The sequence below is a fragment of the Pimephales promelas genome, chromosome 24 (genome assembly GCF_988280905.1).
Source record: "Pimephales promelas chromosome 24, fPimPro1.hap1.1, whole genome shotgun sequence".
NCBI lineage: Eukaryota > Metazoa > Chordata > Actinopteri > Cypriniformes > Leuciscidae > Pimephales > Pimephales promelas.
Window position 1 is genome coordinate 22007640 of NC_142792.1, and position 19395 is coordinate 22027034.

A 19395-nucleotide genomic window follows, 5' to 3' on the forward strand; every position below is an offset into this window, starting at 1 on the left:
GGGCAAAGGGTGAGCAGTACTTTTGGAGCTGCACCGAATGGCAGATGATCTGAAAGCTAGTGGTTCTCCGCTCACCCGAGCCATAGCACATGCCTCGTTGGCGCAGTTAGGCAGCGCGTCAGTCTCATAATCTGAAGGTCGTGAGTTCGAGCCTCACACGGGGCAGGCTGGTGCTTTTTGATACATGGGAGCATGTAAATGAAAGAGCTGCTTTCTGTATCATTCCTTTTGTGAGTTTTTCCAGTCCTTCATATGCAATGTCATAGAAATCAAGTGTTCTTGTGGGACTAATGTTGAACAAATGCAGCAATAGTATTACTCTCATATTTATGTAATATGCGTCAGTGTTGTTGCAGTATGTTTTTTTAAGGCTAATGTAATTCTATCATTCTAATGACAAGTCTTGTCAATGCTAAAGCAATGTTTTGCATGGCATTCCTTGAATCTTAGGCCATGACTCTGCACCACATGCCCCCAAAACCCATGACCTTCAATTCCAAGAAATTTCCAAGAATCCTTGCCATGAAGTTCTACTGCATCCCCAAAACTTCAGTCCACCACATCCCAGTTAGACTCCCCAAATCACATTGCATACTCCCCCTAAAAAGAAAAGAAAAAAAGAAAAAAAGACATGAATAGCCTTTCATAAACAAGTTCTTCTTCCGGTAAACATCAGAACGTGGCATTCCTCGAAGTTCTGTTGGATCCCGTTCTATAAACATGTCCAATTTCGTGAAATGTCTTGACTTGAAATTCCAAGAAAACTGCACGAAAACGCCACCGAATCCCATACATTGCACCAAAAGTGTTACTTTAAAGTCCATATTATGCAGGTCAGTGCAACTGCATTGTTTGGTTAACTCTAGCATGAACTGAAATGCAGTGCTTTGTCAACATTAATGCACTTCGGGGTGAACTTGCCAGAGGGTTCAAGACTCTAGCTTGAGCCCGCAGCCAAAGGTTAGGTTTGTCAGAAGTGGGATTCGAACCCACGCCTCCAGGGGAGACTGCGACCTGAACGCAGCGCCTTAGACCGCTCGGCCATCCTGACGTGAGGGCAAAGGGTGAGCAGTACTTTTGGAGCTGCACCGAATGGCAGATGATCTGGAAGCTAGTGGTTCTCCGCTCACCCGAGCCATAGCACATGCCTCGTTGGCGCAGTTAGGCAGCGCGTCAGTCTCATAATCTGAAGGTCGTGAGTTCGAGCCTCACACGGGGCAGGCTGGTGCTTTTTGATACATGGGAGCATGTAAATGAAAGAGCTGCTTTCTGTATCATTCCTTTTGTGCGTTTTTCCAGTCCTTCATATGCAATGTCATAGAAATCAAGTGTTCTTGTGGGACTAATGTTGAACAAATGCAGCAATAGTATTACTCTCATATTTATGTAATATGCGTCAGTGTTGTTGCAGTATGTTTTTTTAAGGCTAATGTAATTCTATCATTCCAATGACAAGTCTTGTCAATGCTAAAGCAATGTTTTGCATGGCATTCCTTGAATCTTAGGCCATGACTCTGCACCACATGCCCCCAAAACCCATGACCTTCAATTCCAAGAAATTTCCAAGAATCCTTGCCATGAAGTTCTACTGCATCCCCAAAACTTCAGTCCACCACATCCCAGTTAGACTCCCAAAATCACATTGAATACTCCCCCTAAAAAGAAAAGAAAAAAAGAAAAAAAGACATGAATAGCCTTTCATAAACAAGTTCTTCTTCCGGTAAACATCAGAACGTGGCATTCCTCGAAGTTCTGTTGGATCCCATTCTATAAACATGTCCAATTTCGTGAAATGTCTTGACTTGAAATTCCAAGAAAACTGCACGAAAACGCCACCGAATCCCATACATTGCACCAAAAGTGTTACTTTAAAGTCCATATTATGCAGGTCAGTGCAACTGCATTGTTTGGTTAACTCTAGCATGAACAGAAATGCAGTGCTTTGTCAACATTAATGCACTTCGGGGTGAACTTGCCAGAGGGTTCAAGACTCTAGCTTGAGCCCGCAGCCAAAGGTTAGGTTGTCAGAAGTGGGATTCGAACCCACGCCTCCAGGGGAGACTGCGACCTGAACGCAGCGCCTTAGACCGCTCGGCCATCCTGACGTGAGGGCAAAGGGTGAGCAGTACTTTTGGAGCTGCACCGAATGGCAGATGATCTGGAAGCTAGTGGTTCTCCGCTCACCCGAGCCATAACACATGCCTCGTTGGCGCAGTTAGGCAGCGCGTCAGTCTCATAATCTGAAGGCCGTGAGTTCGAGCCTCACACGGGGCAGGCTGGTGCTTTTTGATACATGGGAGCATGTAAATGAAAGAGCTGCTTTCTGTATCATTCCTTTTGTGAGTTTTTCCAGTCCTTCATATGCAATGTCATAGAAATCAAGTGTTCTTGTGGGACTAATGTTGAACAAATGCAGCAATAGTATTACTCTCATATTTATGTAATATGCGTCAGTGTTGTTGCAGTATGTTTTTTTAAGGCTAATGTAATTCTATCATTCCAATGACAAGTCTTGTCAATGCTAAAGCAATGTTTTGCATGGCATTCCTTGAATCTTAGGCCATGACTCTGCACCACATGCCCCCAAAACCCATGACCTTCAATTCCAAGAAATTTCCAAGAATCCTTGCCATGAAGTTCTACTGCATCCCCAAAACTTCAGTCCACCACATCCCAGTTAGACTCCCAAAATCACATTGCATACTCCCCCTAAAAAGAAAAGAAAAAAAGAAAAAAAGACATGAATAGCCTTTCATAAACAAGTTCTTCTTCCGGTAAACATCAGAACGTGGCATTCCTCGAAGTTCTGTTGGATCCCATTCTATAAACATGTCCAATTTCGTGAAATGTCTTGACTTGAAATTCCAAGAAAACTGCACGAAAACGCCACAGAATCCCATACATTGCACCAAAAGTGTTACTTTAAAGTCCATATTATGCAGGTCAGTGCAACTGCATTGTTTGGTTAACTCTAGCATGAACAGAAATGCAGTGCTTTGTCAACATTAATGCACTTTGGGGTGAACTTGCCAGAGGGTTCAAGACTCTAGCTTGAGCCCACAGCCAAAGGTTAGGTTTGTCAGAAGTGGGATTCGAACCCACGCCTCCAGGGGAGACTGCGACCTGAACGCAGCGCCTTAGACCGCTCGGCCATCCTGACGTGAGGGCTAAGTGAGCAGTACTTTTGGAGCTGCACCGAATGGCAGATGATCTGGAAGCTAGTGGTTCTCCGCTCACCCGAGCCACAGCACATGCCTCGTTGGCGCAGTTAGGCAGCGCGTCAGTCTCATAATCTGAAGGTCGTGAGTTCGAGCCTCACACGGGGCAGGCTGGTGCTTTTTGATACATGGGAGCATGTAAATGAAAGAGCTGCTTTCTGTATCATTCCTTTTGTGCGTTTTTCCAGTCCTTCATATGCAATGTCATAGAAATCAAGTGTTCTTGTGGGACTAATGTTGAACAAATGCAGCAATAGTATTACTCTCATATTTATGTAATATGCGTCAGTGTTGTTGCAGTATGTTTTTTTAAGGCTAATGTAATTCTATCATTCCAATGACAAGTCTTGTCAATGCTAAAGCAATGTTTTGCATGGCATTCCTTGAATCTTAGGCCATGACTCTGCACCACATGCCCCCAAAACCCATGACCTTCAATTCCAAGAAATTTCCAAGAATCCTTGCCATGAAGTTCTACTGCATCCCCAAAACTTCAGTCCACCACATCCCAGTTAGACTCCCCAAATCACATTGCATACTCCCCCTAAAAAGAAAAGAAAAAAAGAAAAAAAGACATGAATAGCCTTTCATAAACAAGTTCTTCTTCCGGTAAACATCAGAACGTGGCATTCCTCGAAGTTCTGTTGGATCCCGTTCTATAAACATGTCCAATTTCGTGAAATGTCTTGACTTGAAATTCCAAGAAAACTGCACGGAAACGCCACCGAATCCCATACATTGCACCAAAAGTGTTACTTTAAAGTCCATATTATGCAGGTCAGTGCAACTGCATTGTTTGGTTAACTCTAGCATGAACTGAAATGCAGTGCTTTGTCAACATTAATGCACTTCGGGGTGAACTTGCCAGAGGGTTCAAGACTCTAGCTTGAGCCCGCAGCCAAAGGTTAGGTTTGTCAGAAGTGGGATTCGAACCCACGCCTCCAGGGGAGACTGCGACCTGAACGCAGCGCCTTAGACCGCTCGGCCATCCTGACGTGAGGGCAAAGGGTGAGCAGTACTTTTGGAGCTGCACCGAATGGCAGATGATCTGAAAGCTAGTGGTTCTCCGCTCACCCGAGCCATAGCACATGCCTCGTTGGCCCAGTTAGGCAGCGCGTCAGTCTCATAATCTGAAGGTCGTGAGTTCGAGCCTCACACAGGGCAGGCTGGTGCTTTTTGATACATGGGAGCATGTAAATGAAAGAGCTGCTTTCTGTATCATTCCTTTTGTGAGTTTTTCCAGTCCTTCATATGCAATGTCATAGAAATCAAGTGTTCTTGTGGGACTAATGTTGAACAAATGCAGCAATAGTATTACTCTCATATTTATGTAATATGCGTCAGTGTTGTTGCAGTATGTTTTTTTAAGGCTAATGTAATTCTATCATTCTAATGACAAGTCTTGTCAATGCTAAAGCAATGTTTTGCATGGCATTCCTTGAATCTTAGGCCATGACTCTGCACCACATGCCCCCAAAACCCATGACCTTCAATTCCAAGAAATTTCCAAGAATCCTTGCCATGAAGTTCTACTGCATCCCCAAAACTTCAGTCCACCACATCCCAGTTAGACTCCCCAAATCACATTGCATACTCCCCCTAAAAAAGCAAAGAAAAAAAGAAAAAAAAGACATGAATAGCCTTTCATAAACAAGTTCTTCTTCCGGTAAACATCAGAACGTGGCATTCCTCGAAGTTCTGTTGGATCCCATTCTATAAACATGTCCAATTTCATGAAATGTCTTGACTTGAAATTCCAAGAAAACTGCACGAAAACGCCACCGAATCCCATACATTGCACCAAAAGTGTTACTTTAAAGTCCATATTATGCAGGTCAGTGCAACTGCATTGTTTGGTTAACTCTAACATGAACTGAAATGCAGTGCTTTGTCAACATTAATGCACTTCGGGGTGAACTTGCCAGAGGGTTCAAGACTCTAGCTTGAGCCCGCAGCCAAAGGTTAGGTTTGTCAGAAGTGGGATTCGAACCCACGCCTCCAGGGGAGACTGCGACCTGAACGCAGCGCCTTAGACCGCTCGGCCATCCTGACGTGAGGGCAAAGGGTGAGCAGTACTTTTGGAGCTGCACCGAATGGCAGATGATCTGAAAGCTAGTGGTTCTCCGCTCACCCGAGCCATAGCACATGCCTCGTTGGCGCAGTTAGGCAGCGCGTCAGTCTCATAATCTGAAGGTCGTGAGTTCGAGCCTCACACGGGGCAGGCTGGTGCTTTTTGATACATGGGAGCATGTAAATGAAAGAGCTGCTTTCTGTATCATTCCTTTTGTGCGTTTTTCCAGTCCTTCATATGCAATGTCATAGAAATCAAGTGTTCTTGTGGGACTAATGTTGAACAAATGCAGCAATAGTATTACTCTCATATTTATGTAATATGCGTCAGTGTTGTTGCAGTATGTTTTTTTAAGGCTAATGTAATTCTATCATTCCAATGACAAGTCTTGTCAATGCTAAAGCAATGTTTTGCATGGCATTCCTTGAATCTTAGGCCATGACTCTGCACCACATGCCCCCAAAACCCATGACCTTCAATTCCAAGAAATTTCCAAGAATCCTTGCCATGAAGTTCTACTGCATCCCCAAAACTTCAGTCCACCACATCCCAGTTAGACTCCCAAAATCACATTGAATACTCCCCCTAAAAAGAAAAGAAAAAAAGAAAAAAAGACATGAATAGCCTTTCATAAACAAGTTCTTCTTCCGGTAAACATCAGAACGTGGCATTCCTCGAAGTTCTGTTGGATCCCGTTCTATAAACATGTCCAATTTCGTGAAATGTCTTGACTTGAAATTCCAAGAAAACTGCACGAAAACGCCACCGAATCCCATACATTGCACCAAAAGTGTTACTTTAAAGTCCATATTATGCAGGTCAGTGCAACTGCATTGTTTGGTTAACTCTAGCATGAACAGAAATGCAGTGCTTTGTCAACATTAATGCACTTTGGGGTGAACTTGCCAGAGGGTTCAAGACTCTAGCTTGAGCCCACAGGCAAAGGTTAGGTTTGTCAGAAGTGGGATTCGAACCCACGCCTCCAGGGGAGACTGCGACCTGAACGCAGCGCCTTAGACCGCTCGGCCATCCTGACGTGAGGGCTAAGGGTGAGCAGTACTTTTGGAGCTGCACCGAATGGCAGATGATCTGGAAGCTAGTGGTTCTCCGCTCACCCGAGCCATAACACATGCCTCGTTGGCGCAGTTAGGCAGCGCGTCAGTCTCATAATCTGAAGGCCGTGAGTTCGAGCCTCACACGGGGCAGGCTGGTGCTTTTTGATACATGGGAGCATGTAAATGAAAGAGCTGCTTTCTGTATCATTCCTTTTGTGAGTTTTTCCAGTCCTTCATATGCAATGTCATAGAAATCAAGTGTTCTTGTGGGACTAATGTTGAACAAATGCAGCAATAGTATTACTCTCATATTTATGTAATATGCGTCAGTGTTGTTGCAGTATGTTTTTTTAAGGCTAATGTAATTCTATCATTCCAATGACAAGTCTTGTCAATGCTAAAGCAATGTTTTGCATGGCATTCCTTGAATCTTAGGCCATGACTCTGCACCACATGCCCCCAAAACCCATGACCTTCAATTCCAAGAAATTTCCAAGAATCCTTGCCATGAAGTTCTACTGCATCCCCAAAACTTCAGTCCACCACATCCCAGTTAGACTCCCCAAATCACATTGCATACTCCCCCTAAAAAGAAAAGAAAAAAAGACATGAATAGCCTTTCATAAACAAGTTCTTCTTCCGGTAAACATCAGAACGTGGCATTCCTCGAAGTTCTGTTGGATCCCGTTCTATAAACATGTCCAATTTCGTGAAATGTCTTGACTTGAAATTCCAAGAAAAATGCACGAAAACTCCACCGAATCCCATACATTGCACCAAAAGTGTTACTTTAAAGTCCATATTATGCAGGTCAGTGCAACTGCATTGTTTGGTTAACTCTAGCATGAACTGAAATGCAGTGCTTTGTCAACATTAATGCACTTCGGGGTGAACTTGCCAGAGGGTTCAAGACTCTAGCTTGAGCCCGCAGCCAAAGGTTAGGTTTGTCAGAAGTGGGATTCGAACCCACGCCTCCAGGGGAGACTGCGACCTGAACGCAGCGCCTTAGACCGCTCGGCCATCCTGACGTGAGGGCAAAGGGTGAGCAGTACTTTTGGAGCTGCACCGAATGGCAGATGATCTGGAAGCTAGTGGTTCTCCGCTCACCCGAGCCATAGCACATGCCTCGTTGGCGCAGTTAGGCAGCGCGTCAGTCTCATAATCTGAAGGTCGTGAGTTCGAGCCTCACACGGGGCAGGCTGGTGCTTTTTGATACATGGGAGCATGTAAATGAAAGAGCTGCTTTCTGTATCATTCCTTTTGTGCGTTTTTCCAGTCCTTCATATGCAATGTCATAGAAATCAAGTGTTCTTGTGGGACTAATGTTGAACAAATGCAGCAATAGTATTACTCTCATATTTATGTAATATGCGTCAGTGTTGTTGCAGTATGTTTTTTTAAGGCTAATGTAATTCTATCATTCCAATGACAAGTCTTGTCAATGCTAAAGCAATGTTTTGCATGGCATTCCTTGAATCTTAGGCCATGACTCTGCACCACATGCCCCCAAAACCCATGACCTTCAATTCCAAGAAATTTCCAAGAATCCTTGCCATGAAGTTCTACTGCATCCCCAAAACTTCAGTCCACCACATCCCAGTTAGACTCCCAAAATCACATTGCATACTCCCCCTAAAAAGAAAAGAAAAAAAGAAAAAAAGACATGAATAGCCTTTCATAAACAAGTTCTTCTTCCGGTAAACATCAGAACGTGGCATTCCTCGAAGTTCTGTTGGATCCCATTCTATAAACATGTCCAATTTCGTGAAATGTCTTGACTTGAAATTCCAAGAAAACTGCACGAAAACGCCACAGAATCCCATACATTGCACCAAAAGTGTTACTTTAAAGTCCATATTATGCAGGTCAGTGCAACTGCATTGTTTGGTTAACTCTAGCATGAACAGAAATGCAGTGCTTTGTCAACATTAATGCACTTTGGGGTGAACTTGCCAGAGGGTTCAAGACTCTAGCTTGAGCCCACAGCCAAAGGTTAGGTTTGTCAGAAGTGGGATTCGAACCCACGCCTCCAGGGGAGACTGCGACCTGAACGCAGCGCCTTAGACCGCTCGGCCATCCTGACGTGAGGGCTAAGTGAGCAGTACTTTTGGAGCTGCACCGAATGGCAGATGATCTGGAAGCTAGTGGTTCTCCGCTCACCCGAGCCACAGCACATGCCTCGTTGGCGCAGTTAGGCAGCGCGTCAGTCTCATAATCTGAAGGTCGTGAGTTCGAGCCTCACACGGGGCAGGCTGGTGCTTTTTGATACATGGGAGCATGTAAATGAAAGAGCTGCTTTCTGTATCATTCCTTTTGTGCGTTTTTCCAGTCCTTCATATGCAATGTCATAGAAATCAAGTGTTCTTGTGGGACTAATGTTGAACAAATGCAGCAATAGTATTACTCTCATATTTATGTAATATGCGTCAGTGTTGTTGCAGTATGTTTTTTTAAGGCTAATGTAATTCTATCATTCCAATGACAAGTCTTGTCAATGCTAAAGCAATGTTTTGCATGGCATTCCTTGAATCTTAGGCCATGACTCTGCACCACATGCCCCCAAAACCCATGACCTTCAATTCCAAGAAATTTCCAAGAATCCTTGCCATGAAGTTCTACTGCATCCCCAAAACTTCAGTCCACCACATCCCAGTTAGACTCCCCAAATCACATTGCATACTCCCCCTAAAAAGAAAAGAAAAAAAGAAAAAAAGACATGAATAGCCTTTCATAAACAAGTTCTTCTTCCGGTAAACATCAGAACGTGGCATTCCTCGAAGTTCTGTTGGATCCCGTTCTATAAACATGTCCAATTTCGTGAAATGTCTTGACTTGAAATTCCAAGAAAACTGCACGGAAACGCCACCGAATCCCATACATTGCACCAAAAGTGTTACTTTAAAGTCCATATTATGCAGGTCAGTGCAACTGCATTGTTTGGTTAACTCTAGCATGAACTGAAATGCAGTGCTTTGTCAACATTAATGCACTTCGGGGTGAACTTGCCAGAGGGTTCAAGACTCTAGCTTGAGCCCGCAGCCAAAGGTTAGGTTTGTCAGAAGTGGGATTCGAACCCACGCCTCCAGGGGAGACTGCGACCTGAACGCAGCGCCTTAGACCGCTCGGCCATCCTGACGTGAGGGCAAAGGGTGAGCAGTACTTTTGGAGCTGCACCGAATGGCAGATGATCTGAAAGCTAGTGGTTCTCCGCTCACCCGAGCCATAGCACATGCCTCGTTGGCGCAGTTAGGCAGCGCGTCAGTCTCATAATCTGAAGGTCGTGAGTTCGAGCCTCACACAGGGCAGGCTGGTGCTTTTTGATACATGGGAGCATGTAAATGAAAGAGCTGCTTTCTGTATCATTCCTTTTGTGAGTTTTTCCAGTCCTTCATATGCAATGTCATAGAAATCAAGTGTTCTTGTGGGACTAATGTTGAACAAATGCAGCAATAGTATTACTCTCATATTTATGTAATATGCGTCAGTGTTGTTGCAGTATGTTTTTTTAAGGCTAATGTAATTCTATCATTCTAATGACAAGTCTTGTCAATGCTAAAGCAATGTTTTGCATGGCATTCCTTGAATCTTAGGCCATGACTCTGCACCACATGCCCCCAAAACCCATGACCTTCAATTCCAAGAAATTTCCAAGAATCCTTGCCATGAAGTTCTACTGCATCCCCAAAACTTCAGTCCACCACATCCCAGTTAGACTCCCCAAATCACATTGCATACTCCCCCTAAAAAAGAAAAGAAAAAAAGAAAAAAAAGACATGAATAGCCTTTCATAAACAAGTTCTTCTTCCGGTAAACATCAGAACGTGGCATTCCTCGAAGTTCTGTTGGATCCCATTCTATAAACATGTCCAATTTCATGAAATGTCTTGACTTGAAATTCCAAGAAAACTGCACGAAAACGCCACCGAATCCCATACATTGCACCAAAAGTGTTACTTTAAAGTCCATATTATGCAGGTCAGTGCAACTGCATTGTTTGGTTAACTCTAACATGAACTGAAATGCAGTGCTTTGTCAACATTAATGCACTTCGGGGTGAACTTGCCAGAGGGTTCAAGACTCTAGCTTGAGCCCGCAGCCAAAGGTTAGGTTTGTCAGAAGTGGGATTCGAACCCACGCCTCCAGGGGAGACTGCGACCTGAACGCAGCGCCTTAGACCGCTCGGCCATCCTGACGTGAGGGCAAAGGGTGAGCAGTACTTTTGGAGCTGCACCGAATGGCAGATGATCTGAAAGCTAGTGGTTCTCCGCTCACCCGAGCCATAGCACATGCCTCGTTGGCGCAGTTAGGCAGCGCGTCAGTCTCATAATCTGAAGGTCGTGAGTTCGAGCCTCACACGGGGCAGGCTGGTGCTTTTTGATACATGGGAGCATGTAAATGAAAGAGCTGCTTTCTGTATCATTCCTTTTGTGAGTTTTTCCAGTCCTTCATATGCAATGTCATAGAAATCAAGTGTTCTTGTGGGACTAATGTTGAACAAATGCAGCAATAGTATTACTCTCATATTTATGTAATATGCGTCAGTGTTGTTGCAGTATGTTTTTTTAAGGCTAATGTAATTCTATCATTCCAATGACAAGTCTTGTCAATGCTAAAGCAATGTTTTGCATGGCATTCCTTGAATCTTAGGCCATGACTCTGCACCACATGCCCCCAAAACCCATGACCTTCAATTCCAAGAAATTTCCAAGAATCCTTGCCATGAAGTTCTACTGCATCCCCAAAACTTCAGTCCACCACATCCCAGTTAGACTCCCCAAATCACATTGCATACTCCCCCTAAAAAGAAAAGAAAAAAAGACATGAATAGCCTTTCATAAACAAGTTCTTCTTCCGGTAAACATCAGAACGTGGCATTCCTCGAAGTTCTGTTGGATCCCGTTCTATAAACATGTCCAATTTCGTGAAATGTCTTGACTTGAAATTCCAAGAAAAATGCACGAAAACTCCACCGAATCCCATACATTGCACCAAAAGTGTTACTTTAAAGTCCATATTATGCAGGTCAGTGCAACTGCATTGTTTGGTTAACTCTAGCATGAACTGAAATGCAGTGCTTTGTCAACATTAATGCACTTCGGGGTGAACTTGCCAGAGGGTTCAAGACTCTAGCTTGAGCCCGCAGCCAAAGGTTAGGTTTGTCAGAAGTGGGATTCGAACCCACGCCTCCAGGGGAGACTGCGACCTGAACGCAGCGCCTTAGACCGCTCGGCCATCCTGACGTGAGGGCAAAGGGTGAGCAGTACTTTTGGAGCTGCACCGAATGGCAGATGATCTGGAAGCTAGTGGTTCTCCGCTCACCCGAGCCATAGCACATGCCTCGTTGGCGCAGTTAGGCAGCGCGTCAGTCTCATAATCTGAAGGTCGTGAGTTCGAGCCTCACACGGGGCAGGCTGGTGCTTTTTGATACATGGGAGCATGTAAATGAAAGAGCTGCTTTCTGTATCATTCCTTTTGTGCGTTTTTCCAGTCCTTCATATGCAATGTCATAGAAATCAAGTGTTCTTGTGGGACTAATGTTGAACAAATGCAGCAATAGTATTACTCTCATATTTATGTAATATGCGTCAGTGTTGTTGCAGTATGTTTTTTTAAGGCTAATGTAATTCTATCATTCCAATGACAAGTCTTGTCAATGCTAAAGCAATGTTTTGCATGGCATTCCTTGAATCTTAGGCCATGACTCTGCACCACATGCCCCCAAAACCCATGACCTTCAATTCCAAGAAATTTCCAAGAATCCTTGCCATGAAGTTCTACTGCATCCCCAAAACTTCAGTCCACCACATCCCAGTTAGACTCCCAAAATCACATTGCATACTCCCCCTAAAAAGAAAAGAAAAAAAGAAAAAAAGACATGAATAGCCTTTCATAAACAAGTTCTTCTTCCGGTAAACATCAGAACGTGGCATTCCTCGAAGTTCTGTTGGATCCCATTCTATAAACATGTCCAATTTCGTGAAATGTCTTGACTTGAAATTCCAAGAAAACTGCACGAAAACGCCACAGAATCCCATACATTGCACCAAAAGTGTTACTTTAAAGTCCATATTATGCAGGTCAGTGCAACTGCATTGTTTGGTTAACTCTAGCATGAACAGAAATGCAGTGCTTTGTCAACATTAATGCACTTTGGGGTGAACTTGCCAGAGGGTTCAAGACTCTAGCTTGAGCCCACAGCCAAAGGTTAGGTTTGTCAGAAGTGGGATTCGAACCCACGCCTCCAGGGGAGACTGCGACCTGAACGCAGCGCCTTAGACCGCTCGGCCATCCTGACGTGAGGGCTAAGTGAGCAGTACTTTTGGAGCTGCACCGAATGGCAGATGATCTGGAAGCTAGTGGTTCTCCGCTCACCCGAGCCACAGCACATGCCTCGTTGGCGCAGTTAGGCAGCGCGTCAGTCTCATAATCTGAAGGTCGTGAGTTCGAGCCTCACACGGGGCAGGCTGGTGCTTTTTGATACATGGGAGCATGTAAATGAAAGAGCTGCTTTCTGTATCATTCCTTTTGTGCGTTTTTCCAGTCCTTCATATGCAATGTCATAGAAATCAAGTGTTCTTGTGGGACTAATGTTGAACAAATGCAGCAATAGTATTACTCTCATATTTATGTAATATGCGTCAGTGTTGTTGCAGTATGTTTTTTTAAGGCTAATGTAATTCTATCATTCCAATGACAAGTCTTGTCAATGCTAAAGCAATGTTTTGCATGGCATTCCTTGAATCTTAGGCCATGACTCTGCACCACATGCCCCCAAAACCCATGACCTTCAATTCCAAGAAATTTCCAAGAATCCTTGCCATGAAGTTCTACTGCATCCCCAAAACTTCAGTCCACCACATCCCAGTTAGACTCCAACAAATCACATTGCATACTCCCCCTAAAAAGAAAAGAAAAAAAGAAAAAAAGACATGAATAGCCTTTCATAAACAAGTTCTTCTTCCGGTAAACATCAGAACGTGGCATTCCTCGAAGTTCTGTTGGATCCCGTTCTATAAACATGTCCAATTTCGTGAAATGTCTTGACTTGAAATTCCAAGAAAACTGCACGGAAACGCCACCGAATCCCATACATTGCACCAAAAGTGTTACTTTAAAGTCCATATTATGCAGGTCAGTGCAACTGCATTGTTTGGTTAACTCTAGCATGAACTGAAATGCAGTGCTTTGTCAACATTAATGCACTTCGGGGTGAACTTGCCAGAGGGTTCAAGACTCTAGCTTGAGCCCGCAGCCAAAGGTTAGGTTTGTCAGAAGTGGGATTCGAACCCACGCCTCCAGGGGAGACTGCGACCTGAACGCAGCGCCTTAGACCGCTCGGCCATCCTGACGTGAGGGCAAAGGGTGAGCAGTACTTTTGGAGCTGCACCGAATGGCAGATGATCTGAAAGCTAGTGGTTCTCCGCTCACCCGAGCCATAGCACATGCCTCGTTGGCGCAGTTAGGCAGCGCGTCAGTCTCATAATCTGAAGGTCGTGAGTTCGAGCCTCACACAGGGCAGGCTGGTGCTTTTTGATACATGGGAGCATGTAAATGAAAGAGCTGCTTTCTGTATCATTCCTTTTGTGAGTTTTTCCAGTCCTTCATATGCAATGTCATAGAAATCAAGTGTTCTTGTGGGACTAATGTTGAACAAATGCAGCAATAGTATTACTCTCATATTTATGTAATATGCGTCAGTGTTGTTGCAGTATGTTTTTTTAAGGCTAATGTAATTCTATCATTCTAATGACAAGTCTTGTCAATGCTAAAGCAATGTTTTGCATGGCATTCCTTGAATCTTAGGCCATGACTCTGCACCACATGCCCCCAAAACCCATGACCTTCAATTCCAAGAAATTTCCAAGAATCCTTGCCATGAAGTTCTACTGCATCCCCAAAACTTCAGTCCACCACATCCCAGTTAGACTCCCAAAATCACATTGCATACTCCCCCTAAAAAAGAAAAGAAAAAAAGAAAAAAAGACATGAATAGCCTTTCATAAACAAGTTCTTCTTCCGGTAAACATCAGAACGTGGCATTCCTCGAAGTTCTGTTGGATCCCATTCTATAAACATGTCCAATTTCATGAAATGTCTTGACTTGAAATTCCAAGAAAACTGCACGAAAACGCCACCGAATCCCATACATTGCACCAAAAGTGTTACTTTAAAGTCCATATTATGCAGGTCAGTGCAACTGCATTGTTTGGTTAACTCTAACATGAACTGAAATGCAGTGCTTTGTCAACATTAATGCACTTCGGGGTGAACTTGCCAGAGGGTTCAAGACTCTAGCTTGAGCCCGCAGCCAAAGGTTAGGTTTGTCAGAAGTGGGATTCGAACCCACGCCTCCAGGGGAGACTGCGACCTGAACGCAGCGCCTTAGACCGCTCGGCCATCCTGACGTGAGGGCAAAGGGTGAGCAGTACTTTTGGAGCTGCACCGAATGGCAGATGATCTGAAAGCTAGTGGTTCTCCGCTCACCCGAGCCATAGCACATGCCTCGTTGGCGCAGTTAGGCAGCGCGTCAGTCTCATAATCTGAAGGTCGTGAGTTCGAGCCTCACACGGGGCAGGCTGGTGCTTTTTGATACATGGGAGCATGTAAATGAAAGAGCTGCTTTCTGTATCATTCCTTTTGTGAGTTTTTCCAGTCCTTCATATGCAATGTAATAGAAATCAAGTGTTCTTGTGGGACTAATGTTGAACAAATGCAGCAATAGTATTACTCTCATATTTATGTAATATGCGTCAGTGTTGTTGCAGTATGTTTTTTTAAGGCTAATGTAATTCTATCATTCCAATGACAAGTCTTGTCAATGCTAAAGCAATGTTTTGCATGGCATTCCTTGAATCTTAGGCCATGACTCTGCACCACATGCCCCCAAAACCCATGACCTTCAATTCCAAGAAATTTCCAAGAATCCTTGCCATGAAGTTCTACTGCATCCCCAAAACTTCAGTCCACCACATCCCAGTTAGACTCCCAAAATCACATTGAATACTCCCCCTAAAAAGAAAAGAAAAAAAGAAAAAAAGACATGAATAGCCTTTCATAAACAAGTTCTTCTTCCGGTAAACATCAGAACGTGGCATTCCTCGAAGTTCTGTTGGATCCCGTTCTATAAACATGTCCAATTTCGTGAAATGTCTTGACTTGAAATTCCAAGAAAACTGCACGAAAACGCCACCGAATCCCATACATTGCACCAAAAGTGTTACTTTAAAGTCCATATTATGCAGGTCAGTGCAACTGCATTGTTTGGTTAACTCTAGCATGAACAGAAATGCAGTGCTTTGTCAACATTAATGCACTTTGGGGTGAACTTGCCAGAGGGTTCAAGACTCTAGCTTGAGCCCACAGGCAAAGGTTAGGTTTGTCAGAAGTGGGATTCGAACCCACGCCTCCAGGGGAGACTGCGACCTGAACGCAGCGCCTTAGACCGCTCAGCCATCCTGACGTGAGGGCTAAGGGTGAGCAGTACTTTTGGAGCTGCACCGAATGGCAGATGATCTGGAAGCTAGTGGTTCTCCGCTCACCCGAGCCACAGCACATGCCTCGTTGGCGCAGTTAGGCAGCGCGTCAGTCTCATAATCTGAAGGTCGTGAGTTCGAGCCTCACACGGGGCAGGCTGGTGCTTTTTGATACATGGGAGCATGTAAATGAAAGAGCTGCTTTCTGTATCATTCCTTTTGTGCGTTTTTCCAGTCCTTCATATGCAATGTCATAGAAATCAAGTGTTCTTGTGGGACTAATGTTGAACAAATGCAGCAATAGTATTACTCTCATATTTATGTAATATGCGTCAGTGTTGTTGCAGTATGTTTTTTTAAGGCTAATGTAATTCTATCATTCCAATGACAAGTCTTGTCAATGCTAAAGCAATGTTTTGCATGGCATTCCTTGAATCTTAGGCCATGACTCTGCACCACATGCCCCCAAAACCCATGACCTTCAATTCCAAGAAATTTCCAAGAATCCTTGCCATGAAGTTCTACTGCATCCCCAAAACTTCAGTCCACCACATCCCAGTTAGACTCCCCAAATCACATTGCATACTCCCCCTAAAAAGAAAAGAAAAAAAGACATGAATAGCCTTTCATAAACAAGTTCTTCTTCCGGTAAACATCAGAACGTGGCATTCCTCGAAGTTCTGTTGGATCCCGTTCTATAAACATGTCCAATTTCGTGAAATGTCTTGACTTGAAATTCCAAGAAAACTGCACGGAAACGCCACCGAATCCCATACATTGCACCAAAAGTGTTACTTTAAAGTCCATATTATGCAGGTCAGTGCAACTGCATTGTTTGGTTAACTCTAGCATGAACTGAAATGCAGTGCTTTGTCAACATTAATGCACTTCGGGGTGAACTTGCCAGAGGGTTCAAGACTCTAGCTTGAGCCCGCAGCCAAAGGTTAGGTTTGTCAGAAGTGGGATTCGAACCCACGCCTCCAGGGGAGACTGCGACCTGAACGCAGCGCCTTAGACCGCTCGGCCATCCTGACGTGAGGGCAAAGGGTGAGCAGTACTTTTGGAGCTGCACCGAATGGCAGATGATCTGAAAGCTAGTGGTTCTCCGCTCACCCGAGCCATAGCACATGCCTCGTTGGCGCAGTTAGGCAGCGCGTCAGTCTCATAATCTGAAGGTCGTGAGTTCGAGCCTCACACAGGGCAGGCTGGTGCTTTTTGATACATGGGAGCATGTAAATGAAAGAGCTGCTTTCTGTATCATTCCTTTTGTGAGTTTTTCCAGTCCTTCATATGCAATGTCATAGAAATCAAGTGTTCTTGTGGGACTAATGTTGAACAAATGCAGCAATAGTATTACTCTCATATTTATGTAATATGCGTCAGTGTTGTTGCAGTATGTTTTTTTAAGGCTAATGTAATTCTATCATTCTAATGACAAGTCTTGTCAATGCTAAAGCAATGTTTTGCATGGCATTCCTTGAATCTTAGGCCATGACTCTGCACCACATGCCCCCAAAACCCATGACCTTCAATTCCAAGAAATTTCCAAGAATCCTTGCCATGAAGTTCTACTGCATCCCCAAAACTTCAGTCCACCACATCCCAGTTAGACTCCCAAAATCACATTGCATACTCCCCCTAAAAAAGAAAAGAAAAAAAGAAAAAAAGACATGAATAGCCTTTCATAAACAAGTTCTTCTTCCGGTAAACATCAGAACGTGGCATTCCTCGAAGTTCTGTTGGATCCCATTCTATAAACATGTCCAATTTCATGAAATGTCTTGACTTGAAATTCCAAGAAAACTGCACGAAAACGCCACCGAATCCCATACATTGCACCAAAAGTGTTACTTTAAAGTCCATATTATGCAGGTCAGTGCAACTGCATTGTTTGGTTAACTCTAACATGAACTGAAATGCAGTGCTTTGTCAACATTAATGCACTTCGGGGTGAACTTGCCAGAGGGTTCAAGACTCTAGCTTGAGCCCGCAGCCAAAGGTTAGGTTTGTCAGAAGTGGGATTCGAACCCACGCCTCCAGGGGAGACTGCGACCTGAACGCAGCGCCTTAGACCGCTCGGCCATCCTGACGTGAGGGCAAAGGGTGAGCAGTACTTTTGGAGCTGCACCGAATGGCAGATGATCTGAAAGCTAGTGGTTCTCCGCTCACCCGAGCCATAGCACATGCCTCGTTGGCGCAGTTAGGCAGCGCGTCAGTCTCATAATCTGAAGGTCGTGAGTTCGAGCCTCACACGGGGCAGGCTGGTGCTTTTTGATACATGGGAGCATGTAAATGAAAGAGCTGCTTTCTGTATCATTCCTTTTGTGAGTTTTTCCAGTCCTTCATATGCAATGTCATAGAAATCAAGTGTTCTTGTGGGACTAATGTTGAACAAATGCAGCAATAGTATTACTCTCATATTTATGTAATATGCGTCAGTGTTGTTGCAGTATGTTTTTTTAAGGCTAATGTAATTCTATCATTCCAATGACAAGTCTTGTCAATGCTAAAGCAATGTTTTGCATGGCATTCCTTGAATCTTAGGCCATGACTCTGCACCACATGCCCCCAAAACCCATGACCTTCAATTCCAAGAAATTTCCAAGAATCCTTGCCATGAAGTTCTACTGCATCCCCAAAACTTCAGTCCACCACATCCCAGTTAGACTCCCAAAATCACATTGAATACTCCCCCTAAAAAGAAAAGAAAAAAAGAAAAAAAGACATGAATAGCCTTTCATAAACAAGTTCTTCTTCCGGTAAACATCAGAACGTGGCATTCCTCGAAGTTCTGTTGGATCCCGTTCTATAAACATGTCCAATTTCGTGAAATGTCTTGACTTGAAATTCCAAGAAAACTGCACGAAAACGCCACCGAATCCCATACATTGCACCAAAAGTGTTACTTTAAAGTCCATATTATGCAGGTCAGTGCAACTGCATTGTTTGGTTAACTCTAGCATGAACAGAAATGCAGTGCTTTGTCAACATTAATGCACTTTGGGGTGAACTTGCCAGAGGGTTCAAGACTCTAGCTTGAGCCCACAGGCAAAGGTTAGGTTTGTCAGAAGTGGGATTCGAACCCACGCCTCCAGGGGAGACTGCGACCTGAACGCAGCGCCTTAGACCGCTCAGCCATCCTGACGTGAGGGCTAAGGGTGAGCAGTACTTTTGGAGCTGCACCGAATGGCAGATGATCTGGAAGCTAGTGGTTCTCCGCTCACCCGAGCCACAGCACATGCCTCGTTGGCGCAGTTAGGCAGCGCGTCAGTCTCATAATCTGAAGGTCGTGAGTTCGAGCCTCACACGGGGCAGGCTGGTGCTTTTTGATACATGGGAGCATGTAAATGAAAGAGCTGCTTTCTGTATCATTCCTTTTGTGCGTTTTTCCAGTCCTTCATATGCAATGTCATAGAAATCAAGTGTTCTTGTGGGACTAATGTTGAACAAATGCAGCAATAGTATTACTCTCATATTTATGTAATATGCGTCAGTGTTGTTGCAGTATGTTTTTTTAAGGCTAATGTAATTCTATCATTCCAATGACAAGTCTTGTCAATGCTAAAGCAATGTTTTGC

General features: G+C 44.2%; 36 non-coding genes across 36 annotated transcripts; 18 read left to right on the forward strand and 18 right to left on the reverse strand.

Annotated features, from left to right (window-relative positions):
• Window positions 1-91: 91 nt before the first annotated feature.
• trnam-cau (transfer RNA methionine (anticodon CAU)) lies at window positions 92-165 on the forward strand. Its single transcript has one exon. It is a non-coding gene; the product is annotated as a tRNA-Met (tRNA).
• An 803-nt stretch (window positions 166-968) lies between these two features.
• On the reverse strand, window positions 969-1051 carry trnal-cag (transfer RNA leucine (anticodon CAG)). The gene has a single exon. It is a non-coding gene; the product is annotated as a tRNA-Leu (tRNA).
• Window positions 1052-1146: 95 nt separating this feature from the next.
• trnam-cau (transfer RNA methionine (anticodon CAU)) lies at window positions 1147-1220 on the forward strand. Its single transcript has one exon. It is a non-coding gene; the product is annotated as a tRNA-Met (tRNA).
• An 802-nt stretch (window positions 1221-2022) lies between these two features.
• Window positions 2023-2105, reverse strand: trnal-cag (transfer RNA leucine (anticodon CAG)). Its single transcript has one exon. It is a non-coding gene; the product is annotated as a tRNA-Leu (tRNA).
• Window positions 2106-2200: 95 nt separating this feature from the next.
• trnam-cau (transfer RNA methionine (anticodon CAU)) lies at window positions 2201-2274 on the forward strand. Its single transcript has one exon. It is a non-coding gene; the product is annotated as a tRNA-Met (tRNA).
• An 803-nt stretch (window positions 2275-3077) lies between these two features.
• Window positions 3078-3160, reverse strand: trnal-cag (transfer RNA leucine (anticodon CAG)). The gene has a single exon. It is a non-coding gene; the product is annotated as a tRNA-Leu (tRNA).
• Window positions 3161-3253: 93 nt separating this feature from the next.
• Window positions 3254-3327, forward strand: trnam-cau (transfer RNA methionine (anticodon CAU)). Its single transcript has one exon. It is a non-coding gene; the product is annotated as a tRNA-Met (tRNA).
• An 803-nt stretch (window positions 3328-4130) lies between these two features.
• On the reverse strand, window positions 4131-4213 carry trnal-cag (transfer RNA leucine (anticodon CAG)). Its single transcript has one exon. It is a non-coding gene; the product is annotated as a tRNA-Leu (tRNA).
• Window positions 4214-5187: 974 nt separating this feature from the next.
• trnal-cag (transfer RNA leucine (anticodon CAG)) lies at window positions 5188-5270 on the reverse strand. The gene has a single exon. It is a non-coding gene; the product is annotated as a tRNA-Leu (tRNA).
• A 95-nt stretch (window positions 5271-5365) lies between these two features.
• On the forward strand, window positions 5366-5439 carry trnam-cau (transfer RNA methionine (anticodon CAU)). The gene has a single exon. It is a non-coding gene; the product is annotated as a tRNA-Met (tRNA).
• Window positions 5440-6242: 803 nt separating this feature from the next.
• On the reverse strand, window positions 6243-6325 carry trnal-cag (transfer RNA leucine (anticodon CAG)). The gene has a single exon. It is a non-coding gene; the product is annotated as a tRNA-Leu (tRNA).
• Window positions 6326-6420: 95 nt separating this feature from the next.
• trnam-cau (transfer RNA methionine (anticodon CAU)) lies at window positions 6421-6494 on the forward strand. The gene has a single exon. It is a non-coding gene; the product is annotated as a tRNA-Met (tRNA).
• Window positions 6495-7289: 795 nt separating this feature from the next.
• Window positions 7290-7372, reverse strand: trnal-cag (transfer RNA leucine (anticodon CAG)). The gene has a single exon. It is a non-coding gene; the product is annotated as a tRNA-Leu (tRNA).
• Window positions 7373-7467: 95 nt separating this feature from the next.
• Window positions 7468-7541, forward strand: trnam-cau (transfer RNA methionine (anticodon CAU)). The gene has a single exon. It is a non-coding gene; the product is annotated as a tRNA-Met (tRNA).
• Window positions 7542-8344: 803 nt separating this feature from the next.
• Window positions 8345-8427, reverse strand: trnal-cag (transfer RNA leucine (anticodon CAG)). Its single transcript has one exon. It is a non-coding gene; the product is annotated as a tRNA-Leu (tRNA).
• Window positions 8428-8520: 93 nt separating this feature from the next.
• trnam-cau (transfer RNA methionine (anticodon CAU)) lies at window positions 8521-8594 on the forward strand. The gene has a single exon. It is a non-coding gene; the product is annotated as a tRNA-Met (tRNA).
• Window positions 8595-9397: 803 nt separating this feature from the next.
• trnal-cag (transfer RNA leucine (anticodon CAG)) lies at window positions 9398-9480 on the reverse strand. Its single transcript has one exon. It is a non-coding gene; the product is annotated as a tRNA-Leu (tRNA).
• Window positions 9481-9575: 95 nt separating this feature from the next.
• Window positions 9576-9649, forward strand: trnam-cau (transfer RNA methionine (anticodon CAU)). Its single transcript has one exon. It is a non-coding gene; the product is annotated as a tRNA-Met (tRNA).
• Window positions 9650-10454: 805 nt separating this feature from the next.
• Window positions 10455-10537, reverse strand: trnal-cag (transfer RNA leucine (anticodon CAG)). The gene has a single exon. It is a non-coding gene; the product is annotated as a tRNA-Leu (tRNA).
• Window positions 10538-10632: 95 nt separating this feature from the next.
• trnam-cau (transfer RNA methionine (anticodon CAU)) lies at window positions 10633-10706 on the forward strand. Its single transcript has one exon. It is a non-coding gene; the product is annotated as a tRNA-Met (tRNA).
• Window positions 10707-11501: 795 nt separating this feature from the next.
• Window positions 11502-11584, reverse strand: trnal-cag (transfer RNA leucine (anticodon CAG)). Its single transcript has one exon. It is a non-coding gene; the product is annotated as a tRNA-Leu (tRNA).
• Window positions 11585-11679: 95 nt separating this feature from the next.
• Window positions 11680-11753, forward strand: trnam-cau (transfer RNA methionine (anticodon CAU)). The gene has a single exon. It is a non-coding gene; the product is annotated as a tRNA-Met (tRNA).
• An 803-nt stretch (window positions 11754-12556) lies between these two features.
• Window positions 12557-12639, reverse strand: trnal-cag (transfer RNA leucine (anticodon CAG)). The gene has a single exon. It is a non-coding gene; the product is annotated as a tRNA-Leu (tRNA).
• Window positions 12640-12732: 93 nt separating this feature from the next.
• trnam-cau (transfer RNA methionine (anticodon CAU)) lies at window positions 12733-12806 on the forward strand. The gene has a single exon. It is a non-coding gene; the product is annotated as a tRNA-Met (tRNA).
• An 804-nt stretch (window positions 12807-13610) lies between these two features.
• Window positions 13611-13693, reverse strand: trnal-cag (transfer RNA leucine (anticodon CAG)). Its single transcript has one exon. It is a non-coding gene; the product is annotated as a tRNA-Leu (tRNA).
• A 95-nt stretch (window positions 13694-13788) lies between these two features.
• trnam-cau (transfer RNA methionine (anticodon CAU)) lies at window positions 13789-13862 on the forward strand. Its single transcript has one exon. It is a non-coding gene; the product is annotated as a tRNA-Met (tRNA).
• An 804-nt stretch (window positions 13863-14666) lies between these two features.
• Window positions 14667-14749, reverse strand: trnal-cag (transfer RNA leucine (anticodon CAG)). The gene has a single exon. It is a non-coding gene; the product is annotated as a tRNA-Leu (tRNA).
• A 95-nt stretch (window positions 14750-14844) lies between these two features.
• On the forward strand, window positions 14845-14918 carry trnam-cau (transfer RNA methionine (anticodon CAU)). The gene has a single exon. It is a non-coding gene; the product is annotated as a tRNA-Met (tRNA).
• Window positions 14919-15721: 803 nt separating this feature from the next.
• Window positions 15722-15804, reverse strand: trnal-cag (transfer RNA leucine (anticodon CAG)). The gene has a single exon. It is a non-coding gene; the product is annotated as a tRNA-Leu (tRNA).
• A 95-nt stretch (window positions 15805-15899) lies between these two features.
• Window positions 15900-15973, forward strand: trnam-cau (transfer RNA methionine (anticodon CAU)). Its single transcript has one exon. It is a non-coding gene; the product is annotated as a tRNA-Met (tRNA).
• Window positions 15974-16768: 795 nt separating this feature from the next.
• On the reverse strand, window positions 16769-16851 carry trnal-cag (transfer RNA leucine (anticodon CAG)). The gene has a single exon. It is a non-coding gene; the product is annotated as a tRNA-Leu (tRNA).
• Window positions 16852-16946: 95 nt separating this feature from the next.
• trnam-cau (transfer RNA methionine (anticodon CAU)) lies at window positions 16947-17020 on the forward strand. Its single transcript has one exon. It is a non-coding gene; the product is annotated as a tRNA-Met (tRNA).
• An 804-nt stretch (window positions 17021-17824) lies between these two features.
• trnal-cag (transfer RNA leucine (anticodon CAG)) lies at window positions 17825-17907 on the reverse strand. The gene has a single exon. It is a non-coding gene; the product is annotated as a tRNA-Leu (tRNA).
• A 95-nt stretch (window positions 17908-18002) lies between these two features.
• Window positions 18003-18076, forward strand: trnam-cau (transfer RNA methionine (anticodon CAU)). Its single transcript has one exon. It is a non-coding gene; the product is annotated as a tRNA-Met (tRNA).
• An 803-nt stretch (window positions 18077-18879) lies between these two features.
• trnal-cag (transfer RNA leucine (anticodon CAG)) lies at window positions 18880-18962 on the reverse strand. The gene has a single exon. It is a non-coding gene; the product is annotated as a tRNA-Leu (tRNA).
• A 95-nt stretch (window positions 18963-19057) lies between these two features.
• On the forward strand, window positions 19058-19131 carry trnam-cau (transfer RNA methionine (anticodon CAU)). The gene has a single exon. It is a non-coding gene; the product is annotated as a tRNA-Met (tRNA).
• Window positions 19132-19395: the final 264 nt, after the last annotated feature.